Genomic DNA, 17,992 nt, shown 5'->3' on the forward strand with positions numbered 1-17,992 from the left:
ACATGATGAAAAGGTGACATGGCAAGTACAGTCAGGCCCATTTCAGATCACACTCAGGAAGAATCGGAGGAACACAGTATACTTGCAGAGTCAAGTTTTAGGATAACTTTGGAGGAGGGGGTAGGATTTGGGTAAGAAAAGGGGGAAAATGAGGGTACTTTTAGGTGGTGAGACTAGCATGAGGTCAGGTAGGGCAATGGACACGGTTTTGTCTGAGATCCTGTGAGCTGAGGAAGCAAACGCTCATGTGCTTCAGTAGCAAACCTGGATAAGTTGCATTCAGTTTACTCAGATTCCATAGTGGGGTGCAAGGGACTATTTCTAGAAGGTTCTTAGTGTCCTAAGGGAGCTGATTTTACTCAGTGGGGTGAGAAGCTCACATACACACAGAGGTCCATTTCCTCACTGTAGGATTAGATTTCTATTTTGGCTGCCAAGAATCTCTGAACCCTCTCATCAAGCTGGTGCATAAGGGGAGATGTTGGTGGGTATCTATTTATCAACAATGATTACTAGTTGATTAATGGATTGATTACTGGTAGGTTGAGTAAAATAGGGTTTTTGTAAATTATGAAGACCTTGCTTCCTGGGACTAGGAATTTGGAATTTATCCAATGGGAAATGAAGGCTCATCATGGGTTAACAGTAGGAGGTGTCAGAAAGGAAGTGAAGTTTAATCTGGAGGCAGGATACAAAGATTTGAACTGGGGAAGAATAGAGAAGTCTAGGTATAATGTGCTAGAGCTGGGATATGGTACTAAAGAGCATGGTTTGATTAGAGAGACGGGGCAAAGAAGGAACTTGATGACCCCTTAGGCGATGGGAAGAAAATGAATGCCTATGATTCCCAGCTCTGATGGCCAGGGGAGTGGTGGGGGCAAGCATAGAGAGGGGAGGGCTCGAGATGAATCAGTGTAGTCTTATGTAGGTCTGGAGAGGAAGCCTACTTAGATGTGAAGCTACTGAATTTCAGGTTCTGGTGGGCATAGTGATGGCCTAGAGGTAGCTAAAATACAGAGCTGATAAATGTCATGAAGGCTGGAGAGGATGCTTGCAGGCCACTGAGCACAGGTGTTCAGCGCAGCTGGGAGAAGGGATGAATGAGTAGAAAGCTATGTTCCCCATCCGGGCTGTTGATGATAGTCACCTGAATCCTGTTGAAGATACTCCTGCCTTGGATTCTTCCCCAGATGATTTTGATATAATTGGTCTGAGGTGCAGTCTGGGGATGGGGATTTTTAGGCACCCCCAACCCCTGTATATAGAGAAAAGAGCAAGATCTCGGTGCACTCTAAAAAGTGAGAAACATCTGATGAAAACTTACTCATTAGGTACCAGGTTATTTGACTGAGGGCTTTGCATCTATGTTATCTTGTCTAAAACTCACAACCATTCCCTGGTCCTCCAGGAAAGGTACTAACCAACTCCAGCTTAGGTGTCAGAAAGGGAGTAGACACACAGAAGTCCTGCCAGTCCTGACTCTCCAATAACTGCTTTTAAGGGAATAAAAGTGAATGTCACTAGTGTGACGGCTCATGAGTCCAGATCTCACTAATGGCATGCTTGAACCCTTTGAAACCCAGACTCTAAGTCCAACATAGCAACAATATCTATAAATATCCTAAACTTACTTAGTTCTTCACTTTGCTCAAAATTTTTCATGGGCTTACTCTGAAGCTAAATGTTTTAGTTTCCATACCATTTTGACCAGTTTAGTAATCTAGCTTACCAGCTCAGTCAATAAAAAATAATCATTTTGGAGGAGACAGTGAGATTCGGAAGGGCTAGCTGGTAATCAGCAAGCCAAGGAAAAAGCTTGGAAGTAGAAAAATGACATCTATTGCATCTGTACTATGTCCAGCTGCCAAGAATGATGCTTACCGTACACCCCCTTTTTTTCTGTAGGAGGTTCATTGTCTCCCAGCAGCTGAACCTATTCTTCTTTTGGAATATCTCTGTGGTATGGATTTTGAGGCAGTAGAAGCCCATGAGATGGTGGAGAGACAGCTAGAGACTGTCAACATCACCATTGTGTCCCTATCATGACAGCCAAAATCTGACGATGGTGTTCTGGTGAGGTCTTCTAACTAGACAGCCAGTAGCCAGGCTTCTCCTGTGCTTTCTGTTGCCTCGCTTCTTCATTCCTCCTCATTTTCCTTGTCTAGTTTTCCATATTTCCCTTTCCAAATTCTTATTTTCCACTGAAAGTAGCCAGAGTCTCTCTCTCTTCTTTGCAACTAAGAACCTTGGCTGGCACAAACGCTCATGACAACTCTGAGAAACTGACTTTACCATGTCCCTTCTTGGAAATGAAGAAGCAAATTGGCAGAGGTTAAGCAATTTGGTCAGGGTCACAGAGCTAAAGAGGGACAGAGCTAGTGTCTCCCTACTGGGTTTTTCCTGCAGAGGCTATCCTATAACAAGGTGAATAACCCTAACCCTTAAATAATCCCTCAGACTTCATTATATCATTTGATCCAGTAATGATGAGACTCCTTTGATCTTGGGGTCCTGCTAAATCTAAATCGTAATATATTAGATTTAGATTTTAGAGAAAAGAGGAATGTTTGCCATCCATGTTCAAGTGACAATTAAAACCTGTCTTAAAAGATTTCCAGAAATTTGCTTTGCAAGATGAATGATTTGAACGCGTACAGGTAAATTCTTTGGTTGTCTCAAAAATTCCCTGACGTAGAACACGTGGATAGAGGCAGTGCAGTTTTCGTGTAACATTTAACATACAAAAAGGGAAGGATTCCCAAGGGCATGGATTTCCTCAGACAGGCACACTTGGAGGAGCCTTTGCCTATACGCTGGGTCTGTTTGGGTAGAGAGTGAGCAGTTGGACACAGTGGCCAAGAAAAGGCATGCAAGCACAAAGTGCAGACACAAGTGCAATTCCTGTCGTTCTGTGCGCCACTCTCGGGCAGCCGTAGACATGGGTGTCGTGTTCCTGAAACCCTCAGATGGTGATTATGACCGATTACACAAGATGCCATGTTCCCTAATCATATCACTTACATTCTTGCGAATGGTGGTGACAAGGGTTTGAAGGGAGAAGATCACAGCTGTCTAATAATAATAATAAAAAAAATCAGACAAAACAGACAGTGGTGCAGTCAGGAGATCACACACTGGCCCTTGAATGAGACTTGGCTGGTGGGGTTTTGTCCTCTTTTTAACCCAATTTACCACCCCCCACCTTGTCTCCAGAACCCCTTGGTCCCATAATGATGGCAGTTGGGCAGGTGTGGCTCCCACTCTGGATTTATTTATTTATTACATTAGCTCATGCTCCCCGTTCTGTGAAGTGAACATTGTCACTTGGGTAAATTTGGAGCTTGTCACTGCCAGAATCTAAACAGCTCTTGTGAATCAAAGGAAAGCACCACAGCCACCCCCGCCCTGCTCTTCTCTGAAGCTGCCTGAAGCTTAAGACACCACCTCTCTTTTCTGCCACTCCGTTTTTAATCTGTCTTCAAAGGGAAAGCCAACTGTCTTGAATTAAACACAAGGCGGTTCTTGAAGTCATGTGTGATGAAAGTGATTAAATAATTAATTCAAACAAAGGTGACTCTGAGGCAGGTTGGAGGTCAGGAAAGAAAGTCTTGATTTAAAGCAGCATTTTCTCGGCATGCTAAGGAAAAAAAAATTAATGTGATATGAAATGACCATGCTGGAGAGTATTAACCTCTCTCCCTTGCTTTCTTAGCACCAGACACACGGGGCTCTTGCTTCCCCTGAACAGATGAAGGCTATTTTTCTCTGCCTCAAGGCCTTTGGTCCTTCTTTTCTTTTTGCTGGAAGATTCCTTTTCCTGATATTTATCTGGGTCGTTCTTTCCATGCACATAAGATTCGATTCAATGGTCAGCTGCTCAGAGAGGTCTTTGCCGACTATCCTAGCTATAATATTGCCCCTTCCCCTCACCTAGCTTGTGTCTTCTTCTTACGTCTTTATAATACCTATGATTGCCTAGCATTCTGTCGTGTATTAATTTTGTCTTATTATCACTCTTGCCTACCAGAACATAAGATCCAAGAAGATAGTATTTCATCTGCAATATTCCCAACACCTATAGGAGTGTCTGGTCCAGAATACACAGTAATAAATAGCTGTTCAATGAACCAACAAGTGTATGAACTTGAAAACTGAAATGTTTCAATCTTTTCTAAGATTAAAACGAGCTCTCGGAAATGCTTTAGACAAGGCACATACTTCTAAATCATAAAGCCCACCCCTTAGAATTGTAAATTCAGATTCAGGCCTGAACTGAATTCTTAGAAAACAAAAGGGAACAAAGCTAATGCTTTCAACTGGCTGCTTTCCTGGCTTTGAAACAAACTATTGGCCTTTTGAGATTCTTTCTCCAAAGAGTCAAGAATGTTTATCGGAAGGCATGTATGGCTTCCATTTTATAGTGAAATATGTCCCAGGAGGAGCCTACCTCCCATGTGCTCTGCTGGGTGTGTATATCTGGTTTATAGCAAGTGAGCCAAAGCAGACAGATCTCGAGCCAGTGTTATGAGTGTAAGCCATAGCCAATCTGATGGGGACTAAATTGTGCATGTGAGTTGGCTATACCCAGCTGTCTGGATGCACTGGATACAATTGTTTGGTAAGCCCTTGACCCTTCACCTGTCCAAAGTGGCAAGTATGTAAGTGGGTTTGTAATGGCAATTATTCTGAATGTTTCAATACTGTTTGCTAATCTCTGCTATCTCTAGACAACCTGTTAAATTTTTCCAAGGGCCCAGTCCTGATGATAAAACTCATAGTCCCAAAGTTCTCTTAAAATCATATATTCTGCTCAATTAGATAACACTGAGTTATAAAGCTAGTGGACATTCCTTCTCTTAATGAAGTCATCCCAGTGATATTTTATTCATGACAATACGCAGCAGAACAAGCCCAGAAAACTTAGATAAAACAGTAATTATTTATATGCAGAAATTAACTGCCCATACAAGAATGAATGTACAGGGCAGTGTGATATTTCAAAGCCACTGGCATAATGCAAGCAGGCTTGAGTGCAAGGGATTCTGGGAGAAGCAGTAAGTTTGGTCCAGGTGGTATAGGGACATAAGTATAGATGTAAAATGTCTGAAGAGCATTGTAAATTCAGGTGTGGATGGGGAGGCTTCAGTATAGAGGAGGCTAGGGTAAGAGCAGAAGAAAAAAGCCTACCAGTCATTGTCATGGATGGTAAGAGGCAGTGAGCCACAGTTCATAGTTAGAGTCCTGGCCTTTAGGACAGCCTTTGAGTCAGGGCTCTGATCACCAGCAGGACACAGGAGAGAGGCTTCCTCATTCCATGGGCAGCTAAAGAACAAGTCAGAGAAACCAAGGCCAGAAGTTACTTACATATCACTGCAACCAGCAGAGAGTGAGGTTGGAAAGTGTGAGCCAGAAGTCACACAGGTGAAAAATGACTAATCATGTTGGCTCTTGAGAATCCTTGGCTTTGGGGCTCTGGGGCAGAAGGAGAATTTTAATTTGTACTATCTTCCCAGCCCTGGTTAAGTCAAAACAAAGGTATTCCATATATAGATAAGCTCTATTAATCAAAATAGCTATTTAAATGACATATACAGGAAATTATTTCCTATGATGATTTAAAAATTTCAGTAAATATTTGTGATTGTTTTTAGTGTAGGATGACATAGTATAATTAAATAATTAGGTTTAGATATTATGTCATGGTTATAACCATGAACACAATTAGGAGAATCATTAAAAATTTCAAGACCAATGAATAAGCTTCATTTAAAAGTCTTCTGTCTTTAGGAGAATTCAAATGGAAATAGTGTGGTTGGAAGGGACCAGAAATTGTATGAATGTTATGATATATAGAGACATAATTGCTGTCAATGTAAGTAATGTGGCTTTGCTGAGTAAAATAAGATGATTGCTTAGGGTTTTCCAAAACCTCCTAAAATTGCTTCTATACCACATGTAACCACATGTGGTATAAATAAAATGTGAGTCAAAGGAATGAGGAAAGATAAACATATAATTAAAAACAGCTCAGTAGATACTTGGGCTCATTCATTTCAATGATGGCATCTGCAGTTTATGGAGCGGTTATAGATCTGCAGTATATTGGCGTTGACTACATGCCATAAAACACATCAATGCAGCTTGGGCCCAAATTATTATACACAAACAATAAATCCATCCTGTTAACAGGATAAATATGATAACTGTTGATAATGTTGGAAAGTGGCACAATGTGATTCCTAAGTAAATAGTTATGTGCTCTGAAGAAACAAAGATTACTTTAGCTTTTAGTACCCTCCCATGACTTCCGTTCTATTATCCGTATTATCTGTAGCTTGAATTAAAAGAAAGATTGTGGCCTTGAAAGCATGCTGATTCCTGTTTGTGATTCTAATAAAAGACATCAGGCCAGCCATTTATTTGTGAAAATGAAATCTTCATATGTTGAAGGTCAGTTTTAGTTGAAGTAATATAAGAAGCAAGAGTCAAGGTTCCTCTACCATTAAAATTGCTCATGAAGCAAGTCTTTGGTATGCTACCCTTAACCTTGAATTCTGTCCTATCTGTTATAAGAAAAATAGTGAATTCTTGTCACAATACGGTGATGGAGTCACCATGGCTTTGAGTTTGTCTTTAAGAGATAGTTATCCAATCACACGAAAACCTCTTCACAAACACAGTTAAATGAACTAGTCTGATAAAATAGACTTAAATATGGATTGAGTGTAGCTTTCTATCAACTATCGTCTGAATTTATCCTCTAAAAAAAATGGAACTTTAAAAATTTTTTCCATATAGTTTATGTCAAGGGTTAGAGTGAATAAGTGTTTTGGGGTAGATTGTCAGGGAAACTGTCGATAGTATTTCATATGCCATTGTATTGAAAATCTGTAAGTATCATGTTTTTCTGAGTGTGAAGGAAGCAAACAAGTATATATAAAATTTTATTGAAAATACCATTTTTATGGCTGTTATGTTATTTGGATAATTGGTGTTTTATTATAAATGAATGTAAAAGTTTAATTCAAAAAGTGTTCATGACACCTGAATGGCTCCGTGGTTGTGTCTGCCTTTGGCTCAGGGCATGTCCCAGGGTCCTGGGATTGAGTCCCACATAGGGATCCCCACAGGGAGCCTGTTTCTCCCTCTGCCTATGTCTCTTCCTCTCTCTCTGTGTCTCTCATGAATAAATAAATAAAATCTTAAAAAAATAAATGGAATTGCACCTTATATAGGACTTTGTGTTTGGCTCTTTCCACTCAGTGTATTATAATGCTTTTGAGATTAATCATGATGCTCTGTGTATCAATATTTTTTTCTTTTTGATTTTAGATTGCTGGGTCACAGGGTAGATGTATACATAACTTTATAAGAAACTGCCAAACTTGTTTCCACAGTGATGGTAATGTTCAGCTAATCTTTGACAAAGCAGGAAAGAATATCCAATGGAAAAACGTCTCTTCAACAAATGGTATCAGGAAAACTGGAAAGCGACATGCAGAAGAATGAAATGGGACCATTTTCTTCCACCATACACAAAAATAAACTTAAAATGGATGAAAGACCTAAATGTGAGGCAGGAATCCATCAAAATCCTAGAGGAGAAAACAGGCAACAACCTATTTGACCTCAGTCACAACAACTTGTTACTAGACATGTTTCCAAGGCAAGGGAAACAAAAGCAAAAATGAACTAATGGGACTTCATCAGGATAAAAACTTCACAACAAAGGAAACAATCAACAAAACTAAAAGGTAACCAATGGAATGGGAGAAGATATTTGCTAATGACATATTGGAGAAAGGGTTAGTATCCAAAATCTATAAAGAACTTATCAAACTCAACACCCCAAACCAAATAATCTGTTTAAGAAAAGGGCAGAAGACATGAACAGACAGTTTTCCAAAGAAGATATCCAGATGGCTAACAGACACATGAAAAAATGCTCAACATCACTTGGCATCAGAGAAATACAAATCAAAACCACAATGATATAACACCTCACACCTGTCAGAATGGCTAAAAGTAACAACCCAGGGAAGGACAGATGTTGGTAAGGATGCAGAGAAAAGGAAACCATTTTGCACTCTTCGTGAGAATGCAAGCTGGTGCAGCCACTCTGGAAAGCAGTATGGAGGTTCCCCAAAAAGTTAAAAAGAGAACTACCCTACGACCCAGCAATTGTACTACTAGATATTTATCTGAAGGATACAAAATTGCTGATTAGAAGGGGCACATGCACCCCAATGTTTATAGCAGCATTATCAACAATAACCAAATTATGGAAAGAGCCCAAATGTCCATCAACTGATGAATGGATAAAGAAGATGTAATATATATAAATAAGTGGAATATTGTGTATATTCCACATATGTGTGTGTGTGTGTGTGCATGTGTGTAATATTACTTGGTGACAAAAAGAATGAAATCTTGCCATTTGCAACAACATGGATAAAACTAGAGTGTATTATACTAAGGGAAATAAGGCAGTCAGAGAAAGACAAATATATAATTTCACTCACATGTGGAATTTAAGAAACAAAACAGAGGATCATAGGAGAAGGGAAGGAAAAATATAATAATAAAAAACAGAGAGGAAGGTAGACCCTAAGCGACTCTTAACTATAGAGAACAAACTGAGCATAGCTGGAGGGGAGGTGAGGGGATGGGCTAGATAGGTGATGGGCATTAAGGAGGTTCACTTGTTGGGATAAGCACTGGGTATTTTTTTAAATAATAAATTTATTTTTTATTGGTGTTCAATTTGCCAACATACAGAATAACACCCAGTGCTCATGCTGTCAAGTACCCCCCTCAGTCACCCAGTCACCCCAACCCCCCACCCTCCTCCGCTTCCACCACCCCTAGTTCGTTTCCCAGAATTAGGAGTCTTCATGTTCTGTCTCCCTTTCTGATATTTCCTACCCATTTCTTCTCCCTTCCCTTCTATTCCCTTTCACTATTATTTATATTCCCCAAATGAATGAGACCATATAAGGTTTGTCCTTGTCCAATTGACTTACTTCACTCAGCATAATCCCCTCCAGTTCCATCCACCTTGAAGCAAATGGTGGGTATTTGTCATTTCTAATGGCTGAGGAATATTCCATTGTATACATAAACCACATCTTCCTTATCCATTCATCTTTCGATGGACACCGAGGCTCCTTCCACAGTTTGGCTATTGTGGACATTGCTGCTAGAAACATCGGGGTGCAGGTGTCCCGGCATTTCATTGCATCTGCATCTTTGGGGTAAATTCCCAGCAGAAGCACTGGGTATTATATATAAGTTATGAGCCACTAAATTCTGCTCCTGAAACCAATACTACATTGTATGTTAACTAACTTGAATTTAAATAAAAAGAAATAAAGTATACACTTCTGTGGTTTTTAGTACAGTCACAAAATTGTAACTATCACTATAATAATCACTTGTAGGACATCATGATCCCCCAAACAACAACAACAACAGCAAACCAAAGTGGTTGTACAATTTTACATTCCACTAGCAATGTAAGACACTTCCAGTTTCACGTATTTGCCAATACTTGATAATGCTAGTCTTTTTAATTTTAACCATCATAAAGAGCGTGTAGTAGAATGTCATTGAAGTTTTGATTTGCATTTCCCTGATGACTAATGATGTTGAATATATTTGCATGTGCTTTTTTGTCATTCATGTATCTTCTTCAGTTGTTTTCTGTGCATTTTAAACATCGGGTTGTTTGTCTTCATATTATTGAGTTGTAAAAGTTTTCTGTATTTTGGGTAAAAGTTCTCTGTCACATAGATGTTTTGGACACATTTTCCCTTAGTTTGTAGTTTGTAGTTGCCTTCTCATTTTTTAAGAGTCTTTTGAAGAACAACAGTTAAAATTTTTTGATGAAATCTAATTCATATATATTTTAATAGTTAATGTCTCTGTTCTATCCAACAAATTTAGTCTAGCCAAATAGCACAAAGATTTTCTCTTATGTTTTCTTCTAGAAATTTAATAGTTATAGCCATTACATTAGGTCTACTATTATCTACCTTAGTTAATTTTGTTGATGACATGAAATAAGCATTGAGGTTCATTTTTCATGTAAGACTGTGCAATTGTTACAATGCCAGTGTTGAAAATATTATCCTTTTCCCATTGAATTGTCTTGGCATCTCTCTTGAAAATTCGTTTATTATATACATCTGGGTTTGTTTCTGGACTCTGAGTTCTATTCCATTGTACTATTTGTATAACCTCATGCCAATACCATGCTCTTATGATGATTATTGTAGCTTTTTTTAAAAAAGATTTTATTTATTTATTCATGAGAGAGAGACCGAGACACAGGCAGAGGGAGAAGCAGGCTCCATTCCATGCAGGGAGCCTGACGTGGGACTTGATCCTGGGTCTCCAGGATCACACCCCAGGCTAGAGGTGGCACTAAACTGCTGGGCCACCAGGGCTGCCCAATGGCCACTGATTTTGAAAGGTGAGAAAATGTGTTCTATTTTCAAAACATTCAACTCAGCAGAGGTACTAAAGTCTTTTTGCCTTCCAGGCTCCCTCTCCCAAGAAATGTCATGACCACAACAAGAGGTAGCACTTGTAGCCTTCTTGATAGCTTTTAGGCACAGACCGAGGCTCTGCTGAGACACCACATGGCCTGGGAATGGGGTAAAGAACTGGTCAGATTTGAAAATCCTACCCATGGGTTTGTCCAGAAGTGGGTCAGAAGCCATCGTGTTGATTTCATCACAGAAGCCTTTCTTATTTCCCTCTGGAGTATTAGTCATTACGGGAGAAACAGAACACACAGCAGGCTCTTCACAGAAAATCAAGAAACGTAAGAGAAGCTCTCTCTCCTCCAAGCCCCACCTGCCATGGAGCTTGGTGATTTGGGATAAGGAAGACTGGACTTGGTCTGCACTCTGCTGCTGACCAGCTAAGGAACCAGGGCAAGATTCAGAAGATGCTTGGGTCAGTTTCCTCCCTTACCAAGTAGGAATCATAATATTATCATACTTCCTAGGGTTTTGTGAGCCTTAAATGAAATAATACACTTAAAGTACTTAGCACAATGCCGGATACAGATGGAACATTCAGCAAATGTCAGCTACTGTTAGGATTATTTGCCAAGGCCATGGAAAAATAATGAACTACTTTCATACTTAATATTAAATACTTTAAATCATACCATGCTTGGTATTTCTGTAGCACTTCTACAGTTTTCTATCTATTCTAGAACATTAGGGCATTTGGCAAATTTCCTGTTTTGGATATTTCTTTTCATTAAACTTTTCTTTTAGCCTGAAGTTTAGAGAGTTGAAGTTAAAAGTTTGCCATGTCAGAATGGCTGGGTGGCTCAGTTGGTTAGGCAACTGACTCTTGATCCCAGCTCAGGTCTTGATCTCAGGGTTTGTGAGTTCAGGCCCAGTGTGGGCTTAACTAAATTCCTTTGGCTGGACACTTCTTTTCCTCTTTTCCTGGGGAGTAGAGCCACTATTATTTAAAAAGAAAAGTTCACAATGTCTATTTTTATCTTTAGCTGGCCTGATACCTTTTCTGTAATAGAAACTTCTATGAAAAATAAACAGAAAAATTAAAACATTACTATTCTAAAATAGACTATATGGACTGAATAGACAGCCCAGTTTATTTAAGAAAGAGCTGTATTACAGAAATAGAAAGTTACAATGATTATTCTTAATTTTTTTGAGAAAAATGTCTATGGATTTATCATTCCCATTTTTGTTTGTATTTACCTTAGAAGTCCACTAAATTACAGGCATCTTCAAAATATTTTGTGTTTATGTGTGTTGGCTCTTATAAATAGATGTACTGGATTACTTGTTAGAGGGAATGATAACTGGAATAAAATTAGATGAAAAGTCACTTTGCACTCTTATCCAAGAGACAATATAAGACACCCCCAGGGAAACACCATGTCCTAAAACTGAATAAATAGGTGCAATAAATATTTATGTAAATGCAGTAATGGAACATCCTTAGTAGTTTTTATCTAAATATCCTGCTCTGGAGTGCCCATAGCAACATTATTGTAAGACCATGGGACACAGAACGTGCAAGCAGTGAGTACACAGTAGATTTCCCTCCAATGGTGCCCCAATGTGAGAGGCAGCAGGCCACTTGAATTACACACAATGTTCACACTTTATCCAGTCAATACATTTTCTCCTCAACCAATCCTATTCTAGATCTTTTAGTGTAGGAAGTAAGGTGCTTTGATAGTCACTGCCATGCCTAAGTCTTCTTACTCATTGCTACATCTTTTGAGTTTCCTCAGTACTTAGCAGATGACTCATCTTTCTTCTGCAGACTTCCATCGATAAAATGTGATAGAATGTGAGCACGCATTTTGTACCAGTTCATTGGTACCATTACCCATTTCAATATAACCTAGACTGTTTTATGTTTTATTTTTTAAAAGGAATCATAACTATTTATTAAATACAATATCATATTTTAAAGCCTCTTTTCTATTCCACTACAAATGCTGTTGGGGAAGTGGAGGTACAGCCTATAGAGCAGACCTGGTTAGAACAAATCATTGTATTCATGTCACTTGCAAGAGGAAGCCACTGATGTTGATGACTTCCTTGGGTCTCTCAGCATGACGAGGAAGGGGCAGTAGGAATTAAATGAGTGTGCTTGGGACACCTGGGTGGCTCAGCGGTTTAGCCCCTGCCTTTGGCCCAGGGCGTGATCCTGGAGACCCCAGATTGAGTCCCATATCAGGCTCCCTGCATGGAGTCTGCTTCTCCTTCTACCTATGTCTCTGCCTCTCTCTCTGTGTGTGTATCTCATGAATAAAAAAATGAGTGTGCTTTACCTTGCTAGCTACCAAAGGCAGTTTCCCTCAGCTCAGGTCATACTCTCAGGGTTGTGAGATGGAGTCTTGCATCCAACTCCCCGTTCAGTGAGGAATCCACTTCTCCCTCTTTGTCTCCATCTGCTTTCCCCCTCTCAACCAAATTAATAAAATATTCTAAAAAAATTTAAATCTTAAAAAAGTTTTAGAAAAACATTGTATTTTAATAATTAAGGACATACTGAGAAGCAAAATATATGACAATCACACAGAGAACAAGAGGGTATGAATGGAAGTGTACTGTTATAAGATACCTCCACTATATGTAAAGTGTTACAATATTATTTGATGCCAGTTTGTGATAAGACAATGTTAAATACTGTAAACTCCATAGCAACAACTAAAAAGTAAAACAAAACAAAACAAAAACTAATAAATAACAGAGAGAAAATAGAATCATAGCAAGACAGTACAAAGATAAGGAAACAGGAAAAATGTAAAACAAATAGCTCAACCATAGATTAAACCAGAACAAATTTATAATTTTGTTAAACCATTAATTGTAATGATTTAAATACACCAAGTAAAAGATAAATTTTGTCAAATTTGATGAAATGCAAGCCCCAAAATGAACAAGGGGTGGTGGAAAGGGAGGTGGGCAGGGGGTGGGGGTGACTGGGTGAGGGGGGCACTTAATGGGATGAGCACTGGGTGTTATGATATATGTTGGCAAATTGAATTCCAATAAAATGAAATTTAAAAAAAATGCAAGCCCAACCATATGCTAACTACAAGAAAGATAATTTAAATATAAATAAGAAAGGGGTCCCTGGGTGGCTCAGTCCAAATCTTGATTTTGGTTCAGATCATGAGCTCAGGGTCCTTAGATTTAAGCCCCATGGTAGGCTCTGTGCTGAGCATGGAGCCTGCTTAGGATTCTCTCTCTTTCTCTCCCTCTGCCCCTTCCAAACCCATTCACGCATGCTCTCTGACCCTCTCTCTCTCTTTCTCTAAAAAATTATAATAAACAAACAGGTTAAACATAGGAAGAGTGGGAAAAGATACATATACCAATACTAACCAAAAGGAAGTTGAGTGGATACAGTAATATCAGACAAAGTAAATATCATAACAATGAGTATTTCCAAAATAAAGGGGATGTTTATATGACAATTCATCAAGGAGACAAAACAATTCTGTATGTGCATGCACTCATTAACTGAACTTTAAATACATGAGGCAGAAACTGATAGGTCTAAAAGAAGAAATGAGCAAATCCACAATTAAGTTTGAAATTCCAACATACTTCCTTCAGTAATTGATAGAACAATTAGAAAACCAGTAAGAATTTAGAAGATTGGACAACGCTACCAGTCAACCCGACCTAAATAACATTTATAGAACATTTTCTAGCTACAGTAGAATATACATTCTTTTCAAGTGTACATAGAACATTTACTAAAACAGATGATATTCTGAACCATATGAGATGATTCAATGATTTTAAAAGAATTGGAACAACAAAAAGTATGTTCCTGATCACAATAGAATTCAATTAGAAAACGATAACAGAAAGACATCTGCAAAATCTGATAATATTCGGATATGCACTTCTAAATGTCCAAGTGTCAAAGAAGAAATTACAAGGGAAATTAGAAAAAAAAATTCACTTAACAGGGACACCTGGGTGGCTCAGTGGTTGAGTGTCTGCCTTTGGCTCACAGTGTGATCCTGGAATCCTGGGATCAAGTCCCACATCTGACTCCCTGCATGGAGCCTGCTTCTCCCTCTTCCTATGTCTCTGCTTTTCAATGTGTCTCTCATAAATAAGTAAAATCTTTAAAAAATATTAACAAAACTGAAGGCAAAATATATCAAAATGTGTGTGATATCACTAAATGGTGCTTTTAGAGGTATATTTATTAGAATTTAGTGCTTATATTAAAGAAGAAAAAGAAATGAAGTCATTTATACAAGTTTTAAACCTAAGAAACTAGAAAAAGAAAATTAAATTAAACCCAAACCAATGAAGAAATGAAATTATAAAGGTAAGAACAGAGAACTACAAAGTGGAAGGCAGGAAAACTTAGTTGTTTGAAAAGTCAGTTTGCTTGAAAACTACAGCTCTAGCTAAACCAACCAGAAAGAGAGAAAACATACAAATTATTTTTATTTGGAATGAAAGGAATGAAAGAGTGGAGTTCACTCAAATGCTTCAGGTTTTAAAAGGTTAGTAAGATAATATTATGAACACCTTTATACTAAGATATTCAAAAACTTAGATAATAGGGACATATTCCTTGAAAGATACAAACTATCAAAACTTAGTTAAGAATTGGACAGCCGGGGTGGCTCAGTGGTTTAGGCGACGCCTTCAGCCCAGGGCCTGATCCTGGAGACCCGGGATCCAGTCCCACCGCGGTGGGCTCTGTGCATGGAGCCTGCTTCAGGCATCAATTCAAAAAAACATAATAACAAAATGAATCAAACAAAAATTACAATGTGGCTACTCCAAAATAGCCAGTTTAATATATTAAAAGCCAAATGGGATCACTGGCCACATACTATTTTTGAAAAGATTAAGTTTGTTTTATAGTAAGCTGTGGACATGTTTCAATGGCGTTCTTTTTTCATTTTCCCACATCTTAAAAATATTGCATGCAATCCCTGCCATGATTGTCTGATTGCATAACAAACACAGTTTTGTTAAGAACCTGCTGTGTCCCAGGCTTCCACTAAGCACTTTATGCATATTTGCTTGTTCAATGCTAGTGTGAACTTAACCCCCCTTGACTGGACACTTTCTTTCCTCTTTTTTGGGAGGCAGAGCCGCTGTTATAAAGAACCGTGTACACAAACATTTAGCCATAAAGATATTCCCTATAATTTAGTTTCATGCTAAAAAAAGAACTTCATTTTTATTTTTTTACAGATTTTATTTATTTATTCATGAGACACACACACACACACACAGAGGCAGAGACAGAGGCAGAGAGAGAAGCAGGCTCCATGCAGGGAGCCCAATGTAGGACTCAATCCCTGGTCTCCAGGATCACAGCCTAGGCCAAAGGCAGATGCTCAACTGCTGAGCCACCCAGGTGTCCCAAAAGAACTTCATTTTTAAAGGTGAATTTTCTTGTTGAAAAGGCAGATAATTTTGGAAATCAGGACTGACCTGGAGGACCATCACAAAACTGGGTTGTGACAATTTGGAGGCTGAGGACATGCTTTTTGGTCTTTCACCTTGAAGTTCTGTGAATTCCATTTTAGAGTAAGAAGCATACTCACTGGGGATGAAGTGGGGGGGTCTTCCTCTTCCAGATCCCCCTTAAGAGAGGAGTGAATGGGCATTAATGCTCCAAAAATGCCTCCTGTTGTACAATTTGGATTAATTTTTAAGTGAAATTGCACAATAAAGCAGCAAAATTGCTTTATATAGGATCATTTCTAAAACCACAATCCCTAAAAATACTTTGTGTTGGGCTTGAAAGGGGCACTTTTCTGATTTCTGATTCCGGCTACCTACCAAAGACTTCTGAATAAGTCTTAAATGAAATAAGTATCAGCACCCTTGTTTTCTTCAGTATCATTTCTGAAAGGATCACCATCCTTAAAAAAATACTTTGTCTTGGGGTTGAAGCGGATACTTTTATGATGTCAGCTCTGCTATAGGTTACCTGCCAGGGATTTCATATAATTATTATTGATTATCATTATTATTTTACATGTGGTGGGTGGGCACTTTGGGGAAATCTGGTTGTACTGTAGTTTGTCCAGATTCCTTGGAGCTCAGTTACTGTTTGGAGTAGGAACATCCATTGCCCTTCCCTGCCCTGCCCCATTTCAAGGATGGAATATATTGACAACACTGAGTCAACTCCGGCATATTGTGATTTAGAAACTTCTAACTCTGGATCCTGAGAAATGTGATTTTCATGAAGAACTCAGGCACTAGCAATTTTGCTTGCAAATAGTTTATTCGCTTTGGGTTTGGTAGATGTGGAGCTTCTTTGTGATTCTGTGTGTTTAGGTAAATGGGTAAGAATGAGTACTATAGGAAGTCAACCATGCTCTTGTTATGCATCATCTTTTAGAGACTTGAAGCCCAGGCTGTAGAAGATAGAAAGAATCTTGAGTGGTGCCTGGGTGGCTAAGTCTGTTAAGCATCCTCCTTCTACTGAGGTTATGGTGGGGCTCCCTATTCAGTGAGGAGTTTCCTTCTCCCTCTCCCTTGGCTGCTCCCCTTGCTTGTTCTCTCTCTCTCTTTCCTTTTCTCATAAATAAATAAATAAATAAATAAATAAATAAATAAATAAATAAAATAAAATAAAATAAAAAGAGGGATTCCTGGGTGGCTCAGTAATTGAGCATCTGCTTTCGGCACAGGGCGTGGTCCCGGGGTCCTGGGATCCAGTCCCGCATGGGGCTCTCTTCAGGGAGCCTGCTTCTCCCTCTGCCTATGTCTCTGCCTCTCTTTCTGTGTCTTTCATGAATAAATAAATAAAATCTTAAAAAAAAAAGAATTTTGGGTTAGTTCCAGGGTTGGTTGAGGTTAAGTGGAAGTCAAATATAGTATAGTACAGGTCCTGAGAATATGGGTTCTCAAGGTGGACCACCTCGTGTTGCCTCCTGCTAGCTCTGAATAACTTCTCTAAGCCTGAAATTTCCCCAGATAATAAAAGTGATCACCTAATTGGATTGTTTTGAGGATTAAGTTCCTCAATCTGTTTCACTCAGAGTAAGCATTCAAAAAAGAGTAAACTACACTCACTTTTGGATAGTTTTATTTTTCAAAATAAGGTTGGAAAATATGGAATGAAAAATAAAACAATGTATGCCTGCATCATCATGATCCAGATTTATTAGTTAACATTTTATAATTTTTTTTGCACTTACACACACACACACACACACACAATCAGAGAGAACATCACAGGTAAAGTAGCAGCCTTTTCTGGTGCTTTACCCAGTCCAAGCCCCTTTCAACTTCTTAAGAAATAACCACCATTGGGGCACCTGGGTGGCTAAGTTGGTTAAGCACCTGGCTTTGGTTCATGTAGTGACCTCAGGGTCCTGGGACAAAGCCCTCTGTAGGGCTCCCTGCTCAGTGGGGATTCTGCTTTTCCCTCACCCTCAGTCACCCCCCCCCCCGCTCATGCTCTCTCTCTCATAAATAAA

Source organism: Nyctereutes procyonoides, unplaced genomic scaffold (assembly GCF_905146905.1).
Source record: "Nyctereutes procyonoides isolate TBG_1078 unplaced genomic scaffold, NYPRO_anot_genome, whole genome shotgun sequence".
Taxonomy (NCBI): Eukaryota; Metazoa; Chordata; class Mammalia; order Carnivora; family Canidae; genus Nyctereutes; species Nyctereutes procyonoides.